Raw genomic sequence first — 25415 nt, forward strand, 5'->3', positions numbered from 1 at the left:
AAGCATCAGAGGTTTCATAACTCCGGTAGAATTGTGCTTGATTCAACTGCAAGCAACGGAATGTGCATAAGCGAGGTGCGAATACGAGGACTATTTTGTTGTTGTTAAATGCCTGACAGTTGTTAGCAAGGATAGTGCGCCTATAATATATATGTGAAGTCGTATGTAAAACAATACAAAGACCAGTGGCCCGTCACAGCAACAGCTACGCTAGTGTCCAAAAGTTAAGCATAAGTTACGAGTAAGCAGGATAACAGGAAATGGACAGCAAATCGCACGACATATGCACCTACCAACCTTACGTGTTCGCTCTGTGTAGGAAAGGAGTGTTCCCTGCTTTGACTAGCGGCGTAACCGCAAAGTAAACACAGCCAGTGCATGCGCCCCGTATTCCCTCGGTTGTGTTTGACCTGTTATAGTGTGCGGAGTGTAGCCTCGTAGTGAACGTGACAACATAAAGGCACGACGACGCCATTTGGAACCGTTTTGCAGGGTAGAATACACGGCCACCTGGAAGCAGGCCAGACACAGACTGAAGTCGCCGTATACTTGAATGTGTCACAAAGTGTCATTTCCAGGCTTTGGAGACGATTTTGTGACACAGGAGATGTTAGTCGTAGGCCAGTACCAGGTCGACCAAGGGTAACCATCCCACAAGAGGACCGATATCTGGCCTTAACTGCCCGACAAAATCGGAGTGCACTTGCAAGACAATTGTCGGAGGAGCTTGCAGGCGTCTCAACGGATGGCGTTTTCCAGCAAACTATGTACCGGAGACTCAGAATAGCAGGGCAGTTTGCCCGACGTCCAGTGGTGTGCGTCCCGCTCACTTGAGCACAGAGACGGGCATGTTTACTGTGGAGCTGTCAACATCGAAACTGGACCATGAATGAATGGAGGCATGTGCTCTTCACAGAAGAATCCTGCTTCAGTTTGCAGAATGACTCCCGTCGCACATTAATCTGAAGAGAACTGGGTAGCCGATACAACCATAGGAACATCGTGGAACGGGACCAGTATGGTGGTGGTGGCGTTGTGGTGTGGAGCGGCATCATGTTGAATGGCCGAATGGACCTGCACATCTTCATGGGCGGTCAAAGGAACACTGTTAACGCTCAAAGATACAGGGATGAGGTACCGAGACCACATGTTCGACTCTTCAGAGGTGCGGTTGGTGCAGACTTCCTCTGAATGGACGATAATGACCGACCACACCGCGCTGCTCTGGTGGATGAATTTCTGGCTGGGGAAGACATTCATCGCATGGACTGGCCAGCGAGGTCCGCAAATCTAAATCCTATAGAACATGCCTGGGATGCATTGGGGAGGCGAATTGCATCCCGTCAGCCTCCACCAAGGACCCTGCAAGACCTTCGCATTGCCCTTTCAGAGGAATGGGATCGACTGCCACAAGAGCTCTTGGACGATCTGATAGACAGCATGCCACGTCGCTGTGTGGCCGTTAGGGGTAACCGTACACCCTATTAACAGCATATTTTGTTGTGGAAGACATTGCCAAGTTTTGTTAGTTGATGTTAGCTATCAGAACCTTTCTGACACTGTTTTCTTGGACAAGTTGTGTGACATACGGTGTGTGTTTGTTCAGCAATCTGTCTGGCGCTGTGGCCTTGTTTAGTGAAACAAAGAATAAAAATGAAACTGATGATGCAGGTAACATTCTGGTGGAACTATACATATGGAATTTTTGAACGTTGGCAATTTATAGAATTTTCACAACAAATTCTGTTCGCAAGACTTGAATCTATGACATAAAGCTGGTAGTAAATTATCCGCTGAATGTAATCCTGGAATGCGAGCAGAGAAGACAGCAATGGACGTACTGCCTCATGTAGCAGGTCATTTTCTTCACCATCATCATCATCTCCTCTTGTCTTCCCACCACTTCTCTCTCGTCACTCTTGCCCAGTCTTCTCCTCTTCTCTTCCACCTGTCTCTTGGTGGTGCATCCTCCTCGGTATCCTTTCCTCTGCCCTTCATGTGTCCATACCATCTGCCTCTTCTTTACTACATCTCCAACCTTCTCATTTCTCATCTTATCCCATCTTGTCACTCCTATCCTGCTTCTCAGAAATTCCATTTCACTTGCCTGTGTTCTATTCACAGCTCTGTGCCTCATCAGCCAAGTCTCAGCTGCATACGTCAGTACATCCTGTATATCACCCTTTTGCTTCTCTGAGGGACAGCCTTGCTCCAAACCAGGCTTCGGACACTTTTCAGGAATGCTCCTGCTTGTCTTCCACACTCGATTATTTCCTTATCATTTCTTCCACTTTCCTCTATGATACTTCCCAAGTACTTGAAACTCTACGTTCCTCAGCTGTTTCCCAACAAGCAATATCCCTCTCGTAGGTCTCTCCTTCTTTCAAGTTCTGATCACTATCTCGCTCTTTTGGGCATTAAATTTCATTCCATATTGTCCCACCCCCTCTACCCAAGCATCTAACTGTTCCTGGATATCCTCTTCCTTCCCAAACTAACAGGTCATCTGCAAACATCATCACTTTCATTTTTCCTTCTCCAATTTTCCTTGCCACTTTTGTCATTATCTCGTCCATTGTCACCAAGGAGAGCAAAGGTGATAGAGCACTTCCTTGTTTTAATCCACCTTTCTGCTCAAACCAGCCTGTTCCCCCTCCTCCTATTTTCAAACCAAGCCATTGTTGGCAACACGAATTAAAACATTCATTTACCACTTCCACAGCGAAACATCGCACTTGGCGTACACTTAAACCTTACACCGAATAATTCAATGTTTCATAGTAACCAAATTTTTGAAATACAGAATACGCTAAGATGGATCTCTTTGTTTCTCACTTATTAGAACCAACATGGAGCAACAATTAAGATTCTAGTGAAAATTTGATTCGACGGAGCCATCTACCGGTGAATACAGTGAACTGCAATCATCTAATCATTGTATTATTTGACTATTTTACACCAATAAAGGATTTAATGAAATAAATTATATTTTTCTAGTAATCCCAAGATGGAGACCTTTCTTTTGATGTATAATACTTAGGTGTTCAGTTTACTCGCAATACTGTGTTACACATTCACATCACACACAGTCGAAATCAGTTATAATGACCCCGAGGGGACGGCAGTGAACGGTTGTTATAACCGATAGTTGCACAAATCAGGTTAAACCTTCCAAAAACGTATGGTAAGCGAAATAAGGTCGGGCCATTACTTGTTCACCCTGTAAAGATATCTTTGTACTCGGACGGTTTGATTCTTAAAGAATTTTTTTCGAAATGACACTGTACTTCCTCTCTGTCCTACCAAACTGCAGAAATCGTTTGGTGCGATACATTCAATTCCTTTGCAATGCTGACGTTTCTTTCCCCATTACATAATGTTCAACATTTCTTCAACGACATCTTCACAGTGATGCTTGCCTCGACTATTTAACATACAGACTGATTTGAAATCAACAATAATAAATGTTACACCGTTGTCAGCAACCCCCAAATATGTAAGCAATTAAAATCAACACAGGAAGTTATAGCCAATACATTTCTCCAAAAATGTGATGAAAATACGTTGTTTTATCCATATGTTGTACTAATACCAATATAAATGGTCCATTATTGGACATTCCTCCACTGTGAACCATGTGACCTTGCCGCGGTGGGGAGGCTTGCGTGTTCCAATGAAACAGATAGCCGAGCCGCAGGTGCAACCACATCGTATGGGTGTCTGTTGAGAGACCAGACTAACGAATGGTTCATCGAAAGGGGGGTAGCAGCCTTTCGGTAGTTGCAAGGGCGGCAGTCTGGATGATTGACTGATACGGCCTTGTAATAATACTCAACATGGCTTAGCTGAGTTGATACTCCTACACGGCCGAAAGCAATGGAAAACTACAGCTGTAACTAACTCCTGAGGACATGCAGCTCTCTCTGTATGACTGATGTACTGATGATGGCTTCCTCCCGGGTAAAATATTCCGGAGGTAAACTAGTCCCCCAATCGGATCTCCAGGTGGGGACTACACGAGAGGGGGCGATCATCAGGAAGATGGATACTGACATTCTGCGAGTCGGAGCGTGGAATGTTAGAAGTTTGAATCGTTGTGGTAGGTTAGAGAATCTGAAAAGGGAGATGGATAGGCTAAAGTTAGATGTAGTTGGTTAAGTGAAGTATGTTGGCAGGAAGAACAGGATTTCTGGTCAGGCGACTATCGAATTATCAACACAAAATCAAACAGAGGAAATGCAGGAGTTGGTTTAATAATGAATAAGAAAACAGGGCAGCGGGTAAGCTACTATGACCAGCATAGTGAAAGAATTATTGTCGTCAAGATAGACACCAAACCTATGCCCACCACAATAGTGCAGGTCTATATGCCTATTAGTTCAGCGGATGACGAGGAAATCGAAAGAATATATGAAGAGATAGAAGATTTAATACAATATGTAAAAGGTGACGAGAATCTAATTATAACGGGAGACTGGAATGCAGTGGTAGGCCAAGGAAGAGAAGGTAATACAGTACGAGATTTCAGATTGGGACAAAGGAACGAAAGAAAAACTTGGCTGGTTGAATTCTGCACTGATCATAATTTAGTCCTTGCCAATACTTGGTTCAAACACCACAAACGATGGCTGTATACGTGGACGAGACCTGGAGACACTGGAAGGTATCAAATAGACTTCATTATGATTAGGCAGAGATTCAGGAACCAGGTGTTGGATTGCAAAACTTTCCCAGGAGCAGACGTGGACTCTGACCACAACTTGTTGGTCATAAAATGCGATCTGAAGTTAAAGAAATTGAAGAAAGGAAAGAATGCAAAAAGATGGGATCTAGACAAGCTGAAAGAAAAACATGTGAGGGATTGTTTCAAGGAACATGTTGCACAAGGACTAAATGAAAAGGCTGAAGGAAACACTATAGAGGAAGAGTGGATAGTCATGAAAAATGAAGTCAGTAGGGCTGCTGAAGAGATGTTAGGAAGGAAGAAAAGATCAACTAAGAATCAGTGGATAACTCAGGAGATACTAAACCTGATTGATGACAAAAATGCAACAATGCTATAAATGAGGAGGACAGAAAAGAATACAGGCGGTTAAAGAATCAACTGGATAGAAAGTGCAAGGTAGCTAAGGAAGAATGGCAGAAGGAGAAGTGCAAGGTAAAGATGTAGATAATTTGGTTCTGGAACATGAAGAGGCTGTTGATGCTGATGAAATGGGAGACCCGATTTTGAGGTCAGAGTTTGACAGAGCTGTGAGAGACCTAAATAGGAACAAGGCACCTGGAATTAATGACATTCCCTCTGAATTACTGACTGCCTTAGGAGAAACCAGCATGGCAAGATTATTCCATTTAGTGTGTAAGATGTATGAGACAGGAGAAGTCCCATCCGATTTTCGGCAGAATGTTGTTATACCTATTCCCAAGAAAGCCGGTGCCGACAGGTGTGAAAACTACTGCACCATTAGTTTAGTATCTCATGCCTGCAAAATTTTAACACGTCCTATTTACAGAAGGATGGAAGAACAAGTTGAAGCTGAGTTGGGAGAAGATCAATTAGGCTTCAGAAGACATGTAGGAACACGTGAAGCAATCCTGACTTTACGTCTGACCTTAGAGGATCGAATCAAGAAAGACAAGCCCACGTACATGGCATTCGTAGATCTAGAAAAGGCATTCGATAATGCTGATTGGACTAAGCTATTTAAGCGTTTTATATTTTTCTTACTAATAAACGTAGTAAGAGGAGACTGGGATTCCTTGGACATATCATGAGGATGCAGGATTCAAGACTTCTGAAACAACTAGTACAACACAATCTCGTCTAAAAATACCACAACAGGATGTAAATGGATCAGAGAAGTAAGAGAGGATCTGAAGGAAATAGTCCTTACAACAGAAGACACCACAAATAAGATAAAATTGAATACAAAACTCAAGAAGACAAACCTCCGCTTTACCCTTACACAAAACAAATCAACAACACGCACATTTTCAACTGAGGAAAGGGCACGAAGATCGGAACGTCTGAAGAAGTACTGGGAGGACCGCAAAGCCCGAACAATCCCTTCAAAGAGACCTGAACGACGGACTGATTAAAGTGATCCTATGTGGTCATAAAAGAAGAAGAAGAAGAAAAAACATAGTACACGCATTGTATTACTATACAGCACGTACACACTCCTTCCAAGGCGTAGCAATCTCTTCCTGTAGTTCACTGGCGTTTTTTGCACGTTCACTGCCTTTATGATCGCTTCTGCTGGTTATATATGAGCAAAACTTTCCGGAAATCGTGCAGTAGCACGGCATATCGAAAAGGCAGTGGCAACACAAAGTGAGACAGCTGGAAATTGGCTTATACTGATATCAACATTTCTTCAGCTTGCTTGTGTAATGAACGCCAGAAAATAAATGGAAAGGCTTAAGAAAAGATCAATAGCTCCTAACTGGGATAGTACGGAAAACGCAAGCAATTGTAATTGAATCGGCGAGTTGAAAAGGGTACACATTCCAAAATCCTTACCTTTCAGGAGAAAGGCATTTATAGATCATATTTCTGCGTATTCAACTACAAAGTATGGAAATCATATTACGTACGTTCTCAAGTTATACCATTTTTTATGTCGAGGAATATTAGAACGTCCATTATTTTAATACTCAAATTTGAGAAAGATTTTTGTAGAGGCAGATAATGTATAATACAGTAAACTCGCAATTCAAAAGTCTATTAAGCAGTAACACATTATTAGCCCTACGCAAAAATACGCCCAACCATCATTTCTTTTATCGTTATTCACTGTCATTCCATGAGACAGCTGGAAATGGGCTTATATTAATATCAACATTTCTTCAGCTCGCTTGTGTAATGAATGCCAAAAAAGAAATGGAAAAGCTTTCGAAAAGATCAAAAGCTCCTAACTGGGGTAGTACAGAAAACGTAAGCAGTTGTAATTGAATCCTTACTTTTCAGGAGAAAGGAAAAACTGTTTTGTAGCTTAAAAGAAAGGTTTGATCAAAAATGTTTCTATTAGGCATTTATACATCATATTTCTGCGTTTTCAACTACAAAGTATGGAGATCATATTACATATGGTTTTCAAGTTATACCATTTTATATGTCGAGGAATATGCCCCTTTTCAGGGTACTCAAATTTGATAAAGATCTTTGTAGGGGCAGATAATGTATAATAAACTCGCAATTTCAAAAGTCTATTAAGCAGTAACACATTATTACACAAAAATATCATTCACTGTCATTCCGTCTCTTTAAAGTGTTTTACTTTACAAAGATGTCTAGCCTCCATAACCTCTGAATGGTGTATGTCTTCTATGTTTAAAATACCGTGAAGATCATCAACGTTATTGTCCATTCTTTCAATGTGTGTTCAATGTTAAATGGATAAGTCGAATATTTCACCATGATTATATTACTGTAGACAATAAATACCACGAAAATAAACTGCTCACTCGTTTCTTTTTCCGCTACTCGCTGCTATGCATCGCTTATACAAGGGTCCTGGTCTGTATAAGCAATTCAATGAATAACTATAACAGATGTATACACAGGAGGCTTATACATGGTTTATTAGTAATGAATTTCACATAAATGGTGTATAAACCTTGTATAAAAGTTATACACTGTTTATTAGTAAGACGGAATCTGTATAAAAATCAGTCTGCAGTGATAAGAATCAAGGGCTTTGAAAAAGAAGCAGCAATCCAGAAAGGAGTGAGGCAAGGCTGCAGTTTGTCCCCCTCCTTTTCAATGTTTACATAGAACAGACAGTAAAGGAAATCAAAGAGGAATTTGTAAAGGAAATCAAAACCTTGAGATTTGCCGATGATATTGTTATTTTATCTGAGACTGCGGAAGATCTCGAGAAGTTGCTGAATGGTATGGACGAAGTCTTGAGTAAGGAGTACACAGTCCAAAACGAAAGTAATGTAGTGCAGTCGAACGAAAGCAGGTGATGCAGGAAATATTAAATTAGGAAATGTAGTCTTAAAGGAAGTAGATGAATATTGTGACTTGGGTAGTAAAATAACTAACGATGGCAGAAGTAAGGAGGACATAAAATGCAGACTAGCAGAAGCAAGGAAGAGCTTTCTTAAGAAAAGAATTTTGCTCACTTCAATCATTGATATCGGAATTAGAAAGATGTTTGTGAAGACCTTCATGTGGAGCGTGGCATTGTATGGAAGTGAAACATGGACGGTAACTAGCTCAGAAAGAAAGAGAATAGAAGCTTTTGAAATGTGGTGTTACAGAAGAATGCTGAAGGTGAGATGGATAGATCGAATTACGAATAAAGAGATACTGAATCGAATTGGTGAGAGGAGATCGATTTGGCTAAATTTACATAAAATCAGCTTCATGGTCCGTATTGCACTTCATTAGATTCACAATTACAGTAAGTATTTATTTATTTTCCACCTAGTCGATACAATGATTGCTTAAGGCAATTTAATGGTTAAAAGTGGTACATGTTTCGTATATTATCAACATCTTCAGCCACATAACACTGTTTTTTTATATCCTCAGAGCGACTGTCTTAGTAGTTTTCCCAACTGAAATGAACATGATGTCAGTAGGAATGGCGTGTTTAAAAACAGTGCTTTCACATGAAATACTCGATCAAATCAAACACCACACATTTTCTCACTTTTAACAAACAGTACTACGCTGCCGATCTAACAGTCCAAAGTTCCAGAGCTGGAATGACCAAGCCGCAGACAGCCGTATTTCGTGAACACTCTTCATCTTTTTTTGGCGGGGAGAGGGTCGAATATTGGAGACTCCCAGGGCAAAAGCTATGCCCTTTTACTAATCTGTTTCCTATGAATAACTGATGAGTCGGAAAATATCAATTCTCTAGACTGGCGGCGGAAAAATCTACCTGACTTGGAGGCAAATTTCTCCTCCGAGGCAGAGGTGAAACCCCCTCTTCACTGATATTTTGGAAAAAATGAATGTAGAATTTAATAAAAGTGAAGAGGAAGAAGCTTTTCTTAAGAAACGGCTCTTTTCAGGGTTGAATTTGGAGTTTTTAGTGAATTGTGGTGCTATAATTTGGAAAAGGCCTAAATTGTTATTCTAGACCAGGCCATACTACTACTACTACTACTACAGCTTCTGTCTTAAGTATACACACTGCTCATTCGAAACAGCGTGTCAGAATAGGGATCGAATAACTGGAATACTATGAAGAATCAGTGTGTTACGTACCAGCTGTATCAGAAAATGTATGAACCACAGGAATGGCATGCTAAAGAAGGAAGGTTTCCAACTCCCCGCTATTTACCGCCAATATTCAGTCAGGCTGTTATGCTCGGTACGCAGCAGTAATCCCATCTATCGGAGTTGAGAGGCAGCATAAGAGATAAAGAAAATCACAATAAACAATGGTCAATGTAATGTTATTGTTGATCAATGTTACGCGCTTTCGATATTGGAGGCCTTCACATTTTGTTTTCTTCCGACTCTGAAATACCACTCATCATAGTCGGTACGGTAAAACTGAATAAAACATAAATGAATGGAAATTATATTCTCTGTAACTTTTGTTATGTAGTACTTTACGATAGGACCAAAAACATAGGTATTTAAAAATTAATTTTTAGGCGCCTTCCCCTAAACTACAATTTCATCCAGGTTGAATAAAATTGTCTATAGCTTAGACTGTAGTTTCTTATTCCCCGACTCTATATACCAATTTTCATTAAATTCTGTAAACCCATTTTCTCTTGGCTCGGCGTCGATAAGGACTTGGTAACAAAAATACAAAATCATGAATATCTGTGTTATCATAGCCGGAATGGTAAAAATGTATAAGACATAAATGGTCAGAAATTTAATTCTATATAACTTTGGTTATGTAGTATTTATCGATACGACCACGAATAATATAAATATTTGAGCATTAAATTTTAGGCCTTCCCCTAAACTACCATTTCATTCAGCGTGAATAAAATGATTTCTAGCCTAGTTGTAGAGGCTTATTCTCAGACTTTGTATACCAGTTTTCAATGAGATAGGACCACTAATAATGTAAATATTTAAGGAATTAAATTTCAGGCCTTCCCCTAAGCTACCATTTCACTCAGCGTGAATAAAGTTATTTATAGCCTAGATTGTAGCGACTTGTTCTTCGAATTTGTATATCAATTTTTATTAAGATAGGATCACTAATAACAAAAATATTTGAAAATTAAATTTTAGGCCTTCCCCTAAACTACCATTTTTATCAGCGTGAATAAAAATATTTACGGCTTAAGATTGTAGCGACTTATTCCCCGACTTTGCATACCGATTTTTATTAAATTCTCTTCAGCCGTTTTCTAGTGATGCATGTACATACATACATACAGACAGACAGACAGACAGACAGACAGACAGACAGACAGACAGACAGACAGACAGACAGACAGACAGACAGACAGACAGACATTACGGAAAAGTAAAAAGTGCATTTTCTTGTTACTGTGGACATGACCGATACAGAAATACCATTTTTTTTTTCTCTCCAAATTCTGAGCAATGTACAGACAAAACTCTTATTTTATATATATAGATTGTCAAAATGAAGAAATCCAGGTATCACAGTGTGGCTCTTTTCATTAATGCAGATGAAAATATAACTAATTCCTAGTTGTCAATTCTTATTAAGCCTGCTTTCCTTTGGAACAGTAACTCCTGTCATTCTTTCACAGTTTTGTGTCTGGTGTAATATTGATGATGCGTTCTTTCTTGCTCTTGCACTTGAGGAGTTGGAGGAGCGGGGGATATAGGTGTGTCAAGAACCTCCTTACTGTCACCTATACCTTCAACTGAGGAGGAATAAGTTGTAGGGCTATCTGTAGGTGGAGAAATACCAATTCTTTTTTCGTGATCTTTCTCAAGCATTTTCAAATATACTAGAATTGGATAAAATAATGGATTCTTATATTCTACAGCCTCATTAAGGTTAGCATTTTTCTTTACAAGCTCAACTTCCACCTCCTCAGGTGCAAGAGCAAGGAAGAACGCATCATCAATATTACACCAGACACAAGACTGTGAAAGAATGACAGGAGTTATTGACAACTAGGAATTAGTTATATTTTCATCTGCATTAATAATAAGAGCCACACTGTGACAAGGGCGCCCATACCCGGGGGCAAGGTGGGGCCGCGGGCCCCCTCTAGCTCTCAGGGAAAGGCAAAAATCTAGTGCAGTCACGTGTTTTCCTTTCAAGAAAATTATTTAAAAGTCAGTATTACGTAAAAGCGGTAGTACCATCCACCACTAAGAGGCAGGGGACATCGTGGGTTATTCTACCGCAGAATACAAATCGCTATTTATCTTCTAAAATATTAAAATTACTACATTCTCCCATGTCTGGGCCCCCCTCTACAAACTGTCATATGGGTGCCCATGCACTGTGATATCTGGATTTCTTCATTTCGACAATTACTTATAAATTGTATAAGTTTTAATTTATGAATTTACCTTTTTTCATGAATTATTAAGAAAAGAATATTCATTAGGACATATTCTCTATGGAATATTGTACAAGTGTTTCCTTGACGACTGCTTTCAATTGTAGAAATAATTTCTATATTTTCTCTTGAGTTATTTGTTTGCTTTAATGTTGTCAATCTTATGTTAATTTTAAGGACACTTCCTCTAAAGCATTACTTTGTCAATTTATATATTTTTCATCTAAACAGTGTTATGTGGCTGAAGATGTTGATAATATACGAAACATGTACCACTTTTAAGCATTAAATTGCCTTAAGCCATCATTGTATTGACTAGGTGGAAAATAAATACTTAACTGTGAATGAATTGGCTAAATTTGACGAGAAGAGATAGAATGATAGGACACATCTTAAGACACTCAGGACTTGTTCAGTTGGTTTATGAAGGACGTGTAGGTAGTAAGAACGTTAGGGTAGACCAAGAGTAGTATAACACAGGGATTCGGGCGCCACTGCCACCGCAGGCTCCCAGAGGCCTCCTCCACCACCACCACAGCCAGAGGCCTCCCAAAGGTCCCCTCCACCACCCGCGGGAAAATTGAATTTGTAAACAAAGCCACGTGCTTTTTGACAGACAACAACGCATCGCTAACCTCAGTACTGCCATCTTGACGGGCCTAAACCTCAGTGGTACCAACTTAACCTAACTAGCGCGAGATAAACAAATCCACGTGTTTTTTGACAGCCACGTGCTTTTTGACAGACAACAACGCATCGCTAACCTCAGTACTGCCATCTTGACGGGCCTAAACCTCAGTAGTACCAACTTAACCTAACTAGCGCGAGATAAACAAATCCACGTGTTTTTTGACAGCCACGTGCTTTTTTGACAGCTGTCATCCACCATCTTTAAACCACAGAGCACTGTGCTGCCCTCTTTATCGCAGTAGCTGCAAATTCGTCACCTGTCATCCGCAGTGCTGCCATCTTGGCCGGCCTAAACCTTAGTGCTACCAACTTAACCTCACTAGCGCGAGATAAACGAATCCACGTGCAGCTGACATCCGCCATCTTTAATCTATAGAGCACAGTGCTGCCCTCTTTAGCTACTTACCTTTGAAATGTGGCGGCGGATAATTTGAAAAATGCTTTTCTACAGCAGCCATCTTTAATCCAGAGAGCACCGTGCTGCCCTCTTTAGCTAGATACCTTTGAATTCCACGTGACAGCAGCCATCTTTGAGCACAGTGCTGCCCTCTTTGTGGTGGCGGCAAATTCCACGTACTCTACAAACTCACGTGCTTTTTTCTGACAGCTGTCATCCGCCATCTTGCATCACAAACCTCAGTGCTGCACTCTTTAGCTAGATACCTTTGAAATGTGGTGGCGGCAATTTCAAAAATTCTACATTCTCTTGTTTGGAAACAAACCTATGTGCTGTCATCCACCATCTTTAAACCACAGAACACCGTGCTGCCCTCTTGCGTCAGCTGTCATCCGCTATCTTTAAACTACAGAGCACCGTGCCGCACTCTTGTGTCAGCTGTCATCCGCCATCATTAAACTACAGAGCACCGTACCGCACTCTTGCGGGCAATTCCGTCAGCTGTCATCTGCCATCTTTAATCAAGAGAGCGCAGTGCCGCACTCTATGTGGTGGTGACAAATTCCACATTCGCCATCTTTAATCTACAGAGCGCTGCGCTGCACTCTGTGGTGGCGGACAATTTGAAAAGCTGCCAAGAGAGCATCATGCTGGTATCTTTATTCTTTGACATGTGGGCAGTAGCTGCAAATTCGTCACCTGTCATCCGCAGTGCTGCCATCTTAACGGGCCTAAACCTTAGTGCTACCAACTTAACCTCACTAGCGTGAGATAAACAAAGCCACGTGAATTTTTTTGACAGCTGTCACCAGCCATCTTTAATCTATAGAGCGCAGTGCTGTCCTCTTTAGTGGCGGTAAATTCCACGTGCTTTACAAACCTATATGCTTTTCTGACAGCCGTCATCCGCCATCTTTAATCTAGAGAGAACAGTGCTGCAATGTTTAGTTTGAAATGTGGTGGCGGCAAATTCCACGTGCTCTTGTTTGGAAACAAATCAGCATGCTTTTTTGACAGCTGTCATCCGCCATCTTTAATCACCGTGCTGCCCTCTTTAGCTACTTACCTTTGAAATGTGGTGGTGGTAAATTCCACGTGCTTTACAAACCTATATGCTTTTCTGACAGCTGTCATCCGCCATCTTTAATCTAGAGAGAACAGTGCTGCAATCTTTATTTTCAAATGTGGTGGCGGCAAATTCTACGTGCTCTTGTTTGGAAACAAATCAACATGCTTTTTTGACACAGATTCTTGCGATTTAAACTCTTGCGTCAGGAGGGGGGCACTCGGCTGTAAAACATATTTTTAATCCCAAGAGAATCGAACCCGAGACTGCCGGGTGAGAGGCAAGCACACTAAACCAAACCGTAGGAGCCAGCAATTCTCTTTCTATATAATAATTTCGTGTGGCTATTTCTAGTTAAGTGCAGTCTAAAAATAAATCCTAGAGTTGTTGTATCAGGAAGGGTAACTGGCTAAATCCTGGTCTTTCAGCGTCAGGAAGGGCAATCGGCCGTAAAACAGATTCTTGCGATTTAAACTCTTGCGTCAGGAGGGGGTACTCGGCTGTAAAACATATTTTTAATCCCAAGAGAATCGAACCCGAGACTGCCAGGTGAGAGGCAAGCACACTAAACCAAACTGTAGGAGCCGGTAATTCTCCTTCTATATAATAATTTCGTGTGGCTATTTCTAGCTAAGTGTAGTCTGAAAAAAATAAATCCTAGTCTTGTTACATCAGGAAGGGTAACTGGCTAAATCCTGGTCTTTCAGTGTCAGGAAGGGCAACCGGCTGTAAAACAGATTCTTGCATCAGGAAGGGCATCTGGCTGTAAAATAGGTTCTTACAATTTAAAATCTCATGTAAAAACAGGAGGAGAACAGCGGCTAGCTGCTTCCTAGTGCATTTCAGGTGTTATGCCTTACGAGTAGCTATGTACTAGCACCGGATTTAGAATAAGCAGATTCTAGAACGAGAAAAAATATCTGGGATGTGTTTTTGAAGCATGCCTACACACACGCGCGCACGCAAGCTGCATCCGGCTACCCAGCTCCTACCTGGAATGCGTTTGCCTCAGCAGAGTACAAAGTCCGCTACACGCGTACAGTTCGCATTAAAACTATTAGCAGCTTCTCGAGCTGAGCTCAAACCTTCCCGTTTAATCATAGTACAAATACGCCTGCTTGTAGAACTTGTATACTTCGGTACCTCAGCGTTTCGTGGTGTTGCTAACAGGTAGGGGGGGGGGGGTACTGTGGATGTAGACTTAGCTTAACTCATGACAATGTCCGACCTCAGTAGGTTGAAACTGGGTTTCTTCCGAACATCGTAACATTTAGCTAATTTCCATTGATGACGAGGTCCTTAGTTTTGTCCTGGCATTGCTTCTACTTACTTGTGCCAGGTTAATTTTATAATTTCAAACACACATAGCTATGTCTGACCTCAACAGGCTGAAACTTGGTTTCTTCTAAAACATCGTAACTTTAGTCTATTGATAAATAGTCGTTCTCTTCAATCCTCATCCTATAGACGAGGTTAATTTTATAATTTCAAACAAATAGCTATGTCTGACCTCAACAGGCTGAAACATGGTTTCTTCTAAAACATCGTAACTTTAGTCTATTGATAAATAGTCGTTCTCTTCAATCCTCATGCTATAGACGAGGTTAATTTTATAATTTCAAACACACATAGCTATGTCTGACCTCAACAGGCTAAAACTTGGTATCTTCTAAAACATCGTAACTTTAGTCAATTGATAAATAGTCGTTCTCTTCAATCCTCATGCTATAGACGAGGTTAATTTTATAATTTCAAACACACACATAGCTATGTCTGACCTCAACAGGCTGAAACTTGGTTTCTTCTAAAACATCGTAACTTTAGTCTATTGATCAATAGTTATTTTCTTTAATCTGCATGCTATAGAAGAGGTTAATCCTATAATTTCAAACTCAGAGTCATGTCCGACCTCTATAGGTTGAACATCGCAACTTTAGGCTAATCTATATTGGTTGTTCTCTTTTCAGATGTTTCCCTGCTCGCAGTGCGATGTAACTTTTACAAGACGAGATGCCCTTACGAGTCATGTAAAATCGAAACATCGTGAGGCGTCTGATACGTTCTCCTGCGAGCAGTGTGAGGCGACATTTACGAGGGCAGATACCCTTACGCGTCATGTTAAATCAAAACACCCTAGCATAACATCCGCTTTATGTGATGTTTGCGGGCTGTACTTCGCTAATGTAGAGCAATATCAGGCTCACTTAGCAGAGGTACATCAAATATCTACTTGCCCTCAGGTAGTAGGAAAAAAGCGTGCAGCTGCTGATGTAGCTGTAGAAAGTACTAGTAGTAAAAAACCTAGGAAAAATGAACTTCAAACTATTCACTGCGAGCACTGTAACACTGATGTACCATCTTCACATTTTCAGGGACACTTACGGAGTAATGCACATAAAAATAATGCGTGTAGAAGTGGCTGTAATGCAAACACCGAGGAAATTAATACTGCATTTAAAAGTAGGATTTCTAGTTACAGAATTCGCACCAGTCAAAAGTTTCAGAGCACTTCAGACTTTTTAAATTGTGTTCAACCGGATGTACAACAGCTTCTTGCTAAATCTTTGTCCAATCATAATTTATTTAAAGTTAATTTTGAACTTTTCGCCTTGTACATTAAAAGCATGGATGAATCCGAAATAACGGACATTAAATCATTTAATACGAAGAATTTTGTCATAAGTCAGTCAACTAATTTTGGTGATGTACTTAGGGATGTCTCTAACATTATTTCAACTAAGAGCGAGGAATTTCAGGAAAAGGAATCAGGGTGGGCTTTAGTTGAAATAATGTATCTAGAAGTTAACATCAATAAGTACAATCCCATGCGAGGTTCATCGTACATCGAGCTGCCGACATGGATTCAGCGAAAAGAAGCTGTTGTAAACATCCAAAACAATGACGAGGCATGTTTTGCATGGGCGGTGATGTCGGCTTTAAATCCTGTGAAACGGAATGTAGCGAATAGAACATCATCGTATCCACACTATTCAACGCAGCTAAATTTCGATAGTATAGAATTTCCTGTGCAGATAAAGGATATTAAGCGCTTTGAGGAACTAAATAACATTAGCATTAATGTGTATGGTGTAGAGAAAAAGTCTGTAGTAGGTCCTCTGTATTATACATGTCATAAGAAGAGTACTCATGTTAACTTACTCTATATTGAAAACAGTGAAAATAGCCACTTTTGCTGGGTTAAAAATCTGAGTAGACTTGTTGGTAGTCAGTTGTCCAAAGAAAGGTGTAAAAAGTGGCTATGTGATGGATGTTTGCAGTATTTTAAAACTGAAGATCAGTTAACGAAGCATTCCAAGAATGACTGCAATCATGTACGTACAGAGATACCTACTACGGGCAATAATGTTTTAAAATTTACAAATTTTCACAAGCAGATGTGGGTACCTTTCGTGATTTATGCAGACTTTGAAGCCATCCTCATGCCATGCAACACATGCTTACCTAATCCTGACAACTCTTTCACTAATACTACGCACATGCATGTCCCGTATAGCTTCGCGTATTACATCAAGTGTAGTTATGATAGTATGCTTAACAAGTTAGAGCTGTATCGAGGACATGATGCTGCTAAAGTATTTTTAGAAAGACTTGAAAGTGATGCAGTGCGTCTCGGTCGTATTCTGAATAGTAATATTCCTATGAAGCCACTCACCGAAATTCAGTTAAATGATCATGAACGTGCTACAAAGTGTAGCATTTGTGATGGGGAATTTTCCGAAAATGACCCTAAAGTTTTTGATCATGATCATTTAACTGGTTTCTACAGATGTGCCGCTCATTATAGCTGTAATCTTAAGTACAGAGTTCCTAAATTTATCCCTGTAATTTTTCATAACTTATCTGGTTACGACTCACATTTCATCATTTCACAATTTGGAGCTTCAGATGAAAAAGTAGATATAATCCCTCAGAATAAAGAGCGGTACATTGCGTTTGCAAAGTCTGTAAAAGTAGATGCAGAGCATTCTATAAAACTGAGATTCCTTGACTCGTTTCGCTTTATGGCGAGTAGCCTCGATAAACTTTCTATTCATTTACAGCCAGAACAATTTACGGAAATTCGACGCATTTTTCCTGAAGAAGCGCAGTTTAATTTACTTCGGCGTAAGGGTGTTTTTTGTTATGAATATCTTGACTGCTTAGAACGACTCGAAGAACGTGCCTTACCATCGAAACAATCCTTTTACAGCTCGCTGAATTCAGCAGATATTAGTGATGATGACTATTTACATGCACAACATATCTGGGAGCAGTTCCACATTCAAACGCTGGGTGAATACTCCGATTTATATTTAAAGACGGATGTACTTTTATTAGCTGATGTTTTTGAAAATTTTCGCTGTGTTTGTAAGAAAACCTACAGCCTTGACCCATGTCAGTATTTTACTGCGCCTGGGTTAAGTTGGGATGCGATGTTAAAATACACGCAGGTGAATTTGGAACTGCTAACTGATATTGATATGGTGCACTTTATAAAATCATCTATTCGAGGCGGTCTAAGTCAGTGCAGCAGGCGGTATTCCAAGGCAAATAATAAGTACATGCCGAGTTTCGATTCTAGTCAGGAATCTCAGTATATCGTTTATCTCGATGCTAATAATCAGTATGGGTGGGCGATGAGTCAGCATCTACCGGTGAGTGGTTTCCGCTGGCTAACGCAGTGCGAAATTGATGCTTTACAGCTGCACGCCCTAGGCGATGAAGCTGATAAAGGCTATTTCCTCGAAGTTGACTTACAGTATCCTAAAGAGTTACACACTTCTCATAATGACTTACCGTTCTGCCCTGAAAATATGAAGTCCCCGTACATCGCATCAATGACGAAAATGCTAATTGCTAATTTGTGTGATAAATCTAAGTATATCATTCATTACCGAAATTTAAAACAGTGTTTGCAGCATGGTTTGAAGTTATCCAAAATTCATCGCGTACTAGAATTTAATCAGTCACCGTGGCTAAAGCCATATATCGATCTGAACAATAATTTAAGAACGAATGCGGTTAACGAGTTTTAAAAAGATTTCTACAAGCTCATGAATAACGGCGTGTTTGGTAAGACTATGGAAAATGTTGACAAACGCGTTGATGTAAAATTGATTACAAACTGGGAAAATATTAAGAAAAGGTATGGTGCTAACTATTTAATAAGTAAACCAAATTTCCACAGCTGCACCATCATACATGAGAATTTAGTTATTATACAGATGAATCGTGTTAAGGTTAAGTATGACAAACCTACCTACGTCGGCTTTGCAGTACTTGAATTGGCTAAAACACTCATGTATGAATTCCATTACAATTATATGATGAAGAAGTACGCACATAATGCGCAATTGCTCTACACAGATACCGATTCGTTTATTTATCAAATCAAAACTGATGACTATTACAATGATATAAAGCCAGACTTGGGTAGGTTTGATACAAGTAACTATCCTGCAAATAATCAATATCATCTACCGCTAGTGAACAAAAAGGTTCTAGGTAAAATGAAAGATGAATGTGCTGGGAATATTATCGATTCATTTGTAGGTACTAAATCCAAGTCATATTGCATAAAACTCTTAAATGAACTACAAATAAAGAGATTGAAGGGGATTAAAAAGAATGTAGTTCAGAATCAGCTAAGTTTTGAAAACTATAACAATTGCATTAAAAGTAATCCACCTGTTTTGCATAAGCAAATGTCTGTCATTAGAAGCAAGAAGCACCAGTTGTACACTCATTTAATTAGTAAGGTAGCCCTTAATAATGTTGATTGCAAACGGTTTGTCATTCCAAATTCTACCAACACTCTAGCCTGGGGGCATAGTAGTACTGATCGGTACTACTTTACATAAAGCAGGGGTGTGTGTGTGTGTTTGTGCGTGTGTGTGTGTGTGTAAACGTAAACATTATGCCAGAGGTGTGTACTTTGTAAAATAAATACGTTAAGCTGTCTTACATCACAATTCACTGTACATATTGTATAAAGATAATAAGAAGTTTGCTGAGAGTATAGAACAGCAAATAATTCAAGTTTAAACTTGTACATACAAGAATTGTGTTGAGAAGGGAGAAGTACGCAAAAATCACTACGGTAAAACGATTCGAGATAAAACTTGTACATACAAGATGTAAATAAATAATGTAGAATTAGCATATTCTTTTATTTTAGATTAGGTATTACCTTCCTCCCGCTCCTTATTTGCAAGATAGAGTTTTTGTTTATTACTTGTAGAAGAAAAGCAAGAAAGAAGGTGTTGAGCAGATTCGTAAGTATAGTATCGTCTAGTTCGGTAAGTATGTCGGGAACAGAATTTTTTTTCCTCAAAAGTGTTTGATTCTAGTCTTGCAATGCAGTGTTCTACAACATCGAACTATGAACAGCAGTATGTGTTCAAGTATAAACATGCAGGTACGCGATATGTGCACTGCCTTATGCATAAGATTGCGTTGTATGTTCGATAAAGCTATGCCTTAGCAAAGTAAAGGAAGTTATAAGAGTTGCTATCTTACGCAAGCTGTTCAAAATTTTAGTCTTACTTTTTCTCTTAGAACAAAGGTATACACCAGATATGTTGTAAACACATCAACCGATGTTCTAATCATATGTTGTACCGAGTACCGTGTTCGATTATATTCTTAATCACTTCTCTTGTAATATCTTCTTAGAACAAAGGTATTCCTTGACATGTTCTTTTAAATTGTCTACCGCTACCACAAAGAGTGCACAGCACGGTGCTCTGTTGATTGAATATGGCTGCTGTCAAAAAGCATTTTTCAAATTATCCGCCACCACATGTCAAAGAATAAAGATACCAGCATGATGCTCTCTTGGCAGCTTTTCAAATTGTCCGCCACCACAGAGTGCAGCGCGGCGCTCTGTAAATTAAAGATGGCGAATGTGGAATTTGTCACCACCACATAGAGTGCGGCACTGCGCTCTCTTGATTAAAGATGGCGGATGACAGCTGACGGAATTGCCCGCAAGAGTGCGGTACGGTGCTCTGTAGTTTAATGATGGCGGATGACAGCTGACGCAAGAGTGCGACACGGTGCTCTGTAGTTTAAAGATGGCGGATGACAGCTGACGCAAGAGGGCAGCACGGTGTTCTGTGGTTTAAAGATGGTGGATAACAGCGCATAGGTTTGTTTCCAAACAAGAGAATGTAGAATTTTTCAAATTGCCGCCACCACATTTCAAAGGTATCTAGCTAAAGAGTGCAGCACTGAGGTTTGTGATGTAAGATGGCGGATGACAGCTGTCAGAAAAAAGCACGTGAGTTTGTAGAGTACGTGGAATTTGCCGCCACCACAAAGAGGGCAGCACTGTGCTCAAAGATGGCTGCTGTCACGTGGAATTGTCTGCCACCACATTTCAAAGGTATCTAGCTAAAGAGGCCAGCACTGAGGTTTGCGATGCAAGATGGCTGCTGTCAAAAAGCATTTTTCAAATTATCCACCACCACATTTCAAAGGTAAGTAGCTAAAGAGGGCAGCACTGTGCTCTATAGATTAAAGATGGTGGATGTCAGCTGCACGTGGATTTGTTTATCTCGCGCTAGTGAGGTTAAGTTGGTAGCACTAAGGTTTAGGCCCGCCAAGATGGCAGCACTGCGGATGACAGGTGACGAATTTGCAGCTACTGCGATAAAGAGGGCAGCACAGTGCTCTGTGGTTTAAAGATGGCGGATGACAGCTGTCAAAAAAGCACGTGGCTGTCAAAAAACATGTGGATTTGTTTATCTCGCGCTAGTTAGGTTAAGTTGGTACTACTGAGGTTTAGGCCCGTCAAGATGGCAGTACTGAGGTTAGCGATGCGTTGTTGTCTGTCAAAAAGCACGTGGCTGTCAAAAAACACGTGGATTTGTTTATCTCGCGCTAGTTAGGTTAAGTTGGTACCACTGAGGTTTAGGCCCGTCAAGATGGCAGTACTGAGGTTAGCAATGCGTTGTTGTCGATGATAGCTGTCAAAAAGCACGTGGCTTTGTTTACAAATTCAAATTTCCCGCGGGTGGTGGAGGAGACCTCTGGGAGGCCTCTGGCTGTGGTGGTGGTGGAGGAGGCCTCTGGGAGGCCTCTGGCTGTGGTGGTGGTGGAGGTGGCCTCTGGGAGCCTGTGATGGCGGTGGCGCCCGAATCCCTGTATTATACTACTACCAAGGTATGAATATGACAAGCAGATTAGAGCAGATGTAGGATGCAATAGTTACATAGAAATGAAAAGGTTAGCACAGGATAGGGTGGCACGGAGGGCTGCATCAAACCAGTCTATGCACTGATGACTCAAACAACACATTGGACATTATAAATTTTCTAGCTAACTCATTCCTGGTTGCGAGCATTTCGCCCCCATATGCCAAGTTGGGCTCATCAGTGGGTAAATGGCACACCTACCAAGACGCATTGCTAGTGCATACCGTGGAGGCCACTGCGTAGGCTACTTGGAGCCACCGGCAGTGCCAATGCACTATGAGAGACTTTGTCTCATTACCAAAATTGATGCCTGCTTGGCCATCAGATAATATAGATGTTGATTCCCATAGGTACAGACAAAAATCAACAAGCAGAGAATAGGAAGAGTGATTCCAGAAGCAGAAAGAAAATTATGTTCAGAAAGGATGAAACAGAATTGGGCTGACAAAAAGAAGAAAAACCTCCAAAAACCTGACTAAGTAGTCCTAGTTGGCTAAAAAATTTAAATAAATATACTGTGAACATGAAGAAGTAGGCACTCAGTTGAGATCCTGGTCTCTCTCCTGCGTTTCCAGTCTTTTACCACCTGTTTTAATGTTAATACATGTCTCAAACCTTTTCTTATGCTTATTTCACTTCCTTCTTATCCCCTACTTCGCACATCAAGAATGAAGAGTTGTCAAGTTGACCCCACTGTGTGTTGAATCCAACTTGTCTGATGAAGCCGTGAGCTCCTCGTAAATTGAGAAGTAATGAATTTAGAAGAATTGGGGTGGATGAGGAGAGAGCAGATGTATAGTAGAGTTTCTCTTGTGTATTCCTTTCTATATAAAGACTTGATTTGCACTTTCCATTACTTACAATAAATTTGTGATTCCCTTTAAAGATGCAACAGAATGTTGCACGTGAGATTCACCACGTTTACTGAGTAAATAGATCAGCAACGGGACACACTGGTATTCAGTGATCAATCGTACCCGTCTTAGGTCAGAGACGCAGCAAGGCTATTTGCGTTTGTCCTGTGTTCCTGGTCTTTTACCACCAATATTTGTTTATCTTTACCTATGCTTGTTTCCTACACACACTACTAGGGATGAGACACCCTCAAGACGACCAATCGGCCGAGGAGCAACAAAATGACCCGAATGTTCTTCAATCCCAGCGTCGCCCACACGACTGGAGGGCCCCGGTTCCGCTAACCTACAGCAAAGCCCTACCAGTCCCTGATCAACCGGCTATCCTTCGCCTTGCCGAATTCCTGAAGGCGCTCGTGCCACCTAACCCGTCTGGACGAGACCGGCACGAAGGCCAAGTTGTGCTTGGGGCCCTGTCGGCCTGGCCACACCTTGACCACGCACAACGAGCCTTCTTCTAGAGCCGTTGCGTCGCTCCTGTATATAGCACTGACTAAGGGATGGCAGTACGCCATACAACTCGATTCAGCCGCCGGAGATGAGGTACTCACCCTGCCACCAGGGTTTCAGTTTCCCACGCCCACCCGGGTGCCTGCGATCAGCCGCACTACAACTAGACGCAGCACTTGCGCAGCCCGGGGGGCACATTAGTCCCTGCCGTGATGGACGACGCCCGCCCTCTTCTTCGATATTGTTGTGTCTTTGTTTGTATTCTGTTCTTTCTTGTTCTCTTTTCGGCATTAGTCTTTCTTGTTTCTCATATATGTAGATATGTATCGGCATCAACTCAACTAAGGTTAAGGTTGAAGGAAGAATCCCACCTTCCAATACTTATTAACTTTTTATGGTTAGTCTATGCAACTACAAACATACTTCAACTTAAAATCTAGTTATATGACTAAAAAAGTACATGTTTCATTCCTCTGATTTGGAGCATCTTCAGCTTAATTTATATGTGTTAAGATAAAAAAATTGGCAGTTATGAAATAAAAACACTTGATGATGATGACGAGATAAAATATTCCTACATATTGAGTTAAAACATTCAACAAGTCAATGTTCAAATTTGTAATAAAATCTCTGTGCATAAGGGATCCTAGAAATTATCCTAGATGTTTATTTGGCTTCCTTCTTAACCTCTACTTCATACATTAAGAATGAAGATTTGTACCCAAGCCTACAGTATATCAAAGTGGTCTCTGAACATCAATGAATCGTCAATCAAATCACCACTGATCAACATTTAGCACTGTCGCCCAAATGGCATATTCTCTATCATCAGTTTACTTAGCTTTTTTCTTAAATGATCTCAAAGAAGTTCGAAATTTATATCAAATCAAATCAAAATCTCTTTATTTGCAAATGAGGTGTCTACCTCGCTGGCAAATGGTACACTAGAATACATTATTGTCAAGCACTAAATATTAAATTAACAAGAGAAGAAAATTTTCCTATAATACAATATTATACAATTTATGCTCACAATTTTTTCTATTAAACACACAGCTCATCCTTAATAAATTTATATTGTTTACAAAATTCTACTTATAATATCTCCTGTACTACTTACAAATATAGTCAACTGATATACAGTATGTGGAATTACTTCAAATGATTCAAAATTAAAATATACATAATATTTACTTTTTTTTTTTACCCATTCTGGGACCTAAGTAGCATAACGACCTGCTGCGTCTTAACCAGAGCCCTTTCTGCCACCACTTTTCAGAGTTCCTGAAGGGCCTTCACAGCTACCGTAGCGGTCCCAGGGCCCTCGAAGTCCCCACTGTACTTCACCCCTACAGGCAGTCCCCTACTTTGGCTGTCCAAACTCCTTAGACCAGGGGATGGAATTAATTTATTCACACACATTTTTTATTTATATTAACCTGCACCGGTCGAATGCCCTCTAATATTTCATTCATTTTCTCTGTTGCTGTTTATTCTCTTCTTGAATATCTGTACAGATTTTGGAAAAGGATCAAACACTACCCCTGGTAAACTGTTCCACTCCTTCACACCCTTCCCAATGAATGAAAATTTACCCCAATCGCTTCTGCTAAAATTCCTTCTAATTTTATATTTGTGGTCAGTCCTGCCGATATAATTATTTTCCAACTGAAGCCTCTCACGGATATCTCCCCATGCTTCTTCACCTGTATAGGCTCTATATAATCCTATAAGTCTAGTTTTCTCCCTTCTCTTACTTAAAGTTTCCCACCCAAGTTCCTTTAACATTTCTGATACACTACTCTTTCTCCTGAAATCCCCTGTTACAAATCTTGCTGCTTTCCTCTGCACACTATTTATTTCTTTTATTAGGTATTCTTGCTGAGGATCCCAAACACCGTTTGCATACTCCAATAATGGACGAACCATACTCAAGTAACTTTTTTCTTTTAATTCTTTATTGCATCCTTTAAGTAGCCTCTATGACATGTAACGATCTGTATGCTTTCCCAACAATGTCGTCAACATGACCCTTCCAGTGCAAATTACTTTCAAATCTCACACCTAAGTATTTGCACTTGCCATCTTTTGGGATAACTACCTCATCCAAAGTATATTCAAATTCAGTTTTAAAGCTCCTGTTTGTAAAAGTTGTAACAGTTGATTTGCCTCCATTAACCTTCATATTATTCTCTTCAACCCATTGTTGGATACTCTCAAGG

The 25415-nt window shown here is 40.4% G+C and overlaps 1 protein-coding gene across 1 annotated transcript in view; it reads right to left on the reverse strand.

Annotated features, from left to right (window-relative positions):
- Positions 1-25415, reverse strand: part of LOC136877165 (uncharacterized) — a 753414-nt gene that overhangs the window by 103879 nt on the left and 624120 nt on the right. The window lies entirely within an intron of this gene.

The sequence above is a fragment of the Anabrus simplex genome, chromosome 7, assembly GCF_040414725.1.
Source record: "Anabrus simplex isolate iqAnaSimp1 chromosome 7, ASM4041472v1, whole genome shotgun sequence".
In the NCBI taxonomy this organism is placed as follows: domain Eukaryota; kingdom Metazoa; phylum Arthropoda; class Insecta; order Orthoptera; family Tettigoniidae; genus Anabrus; species Anabrus simplex.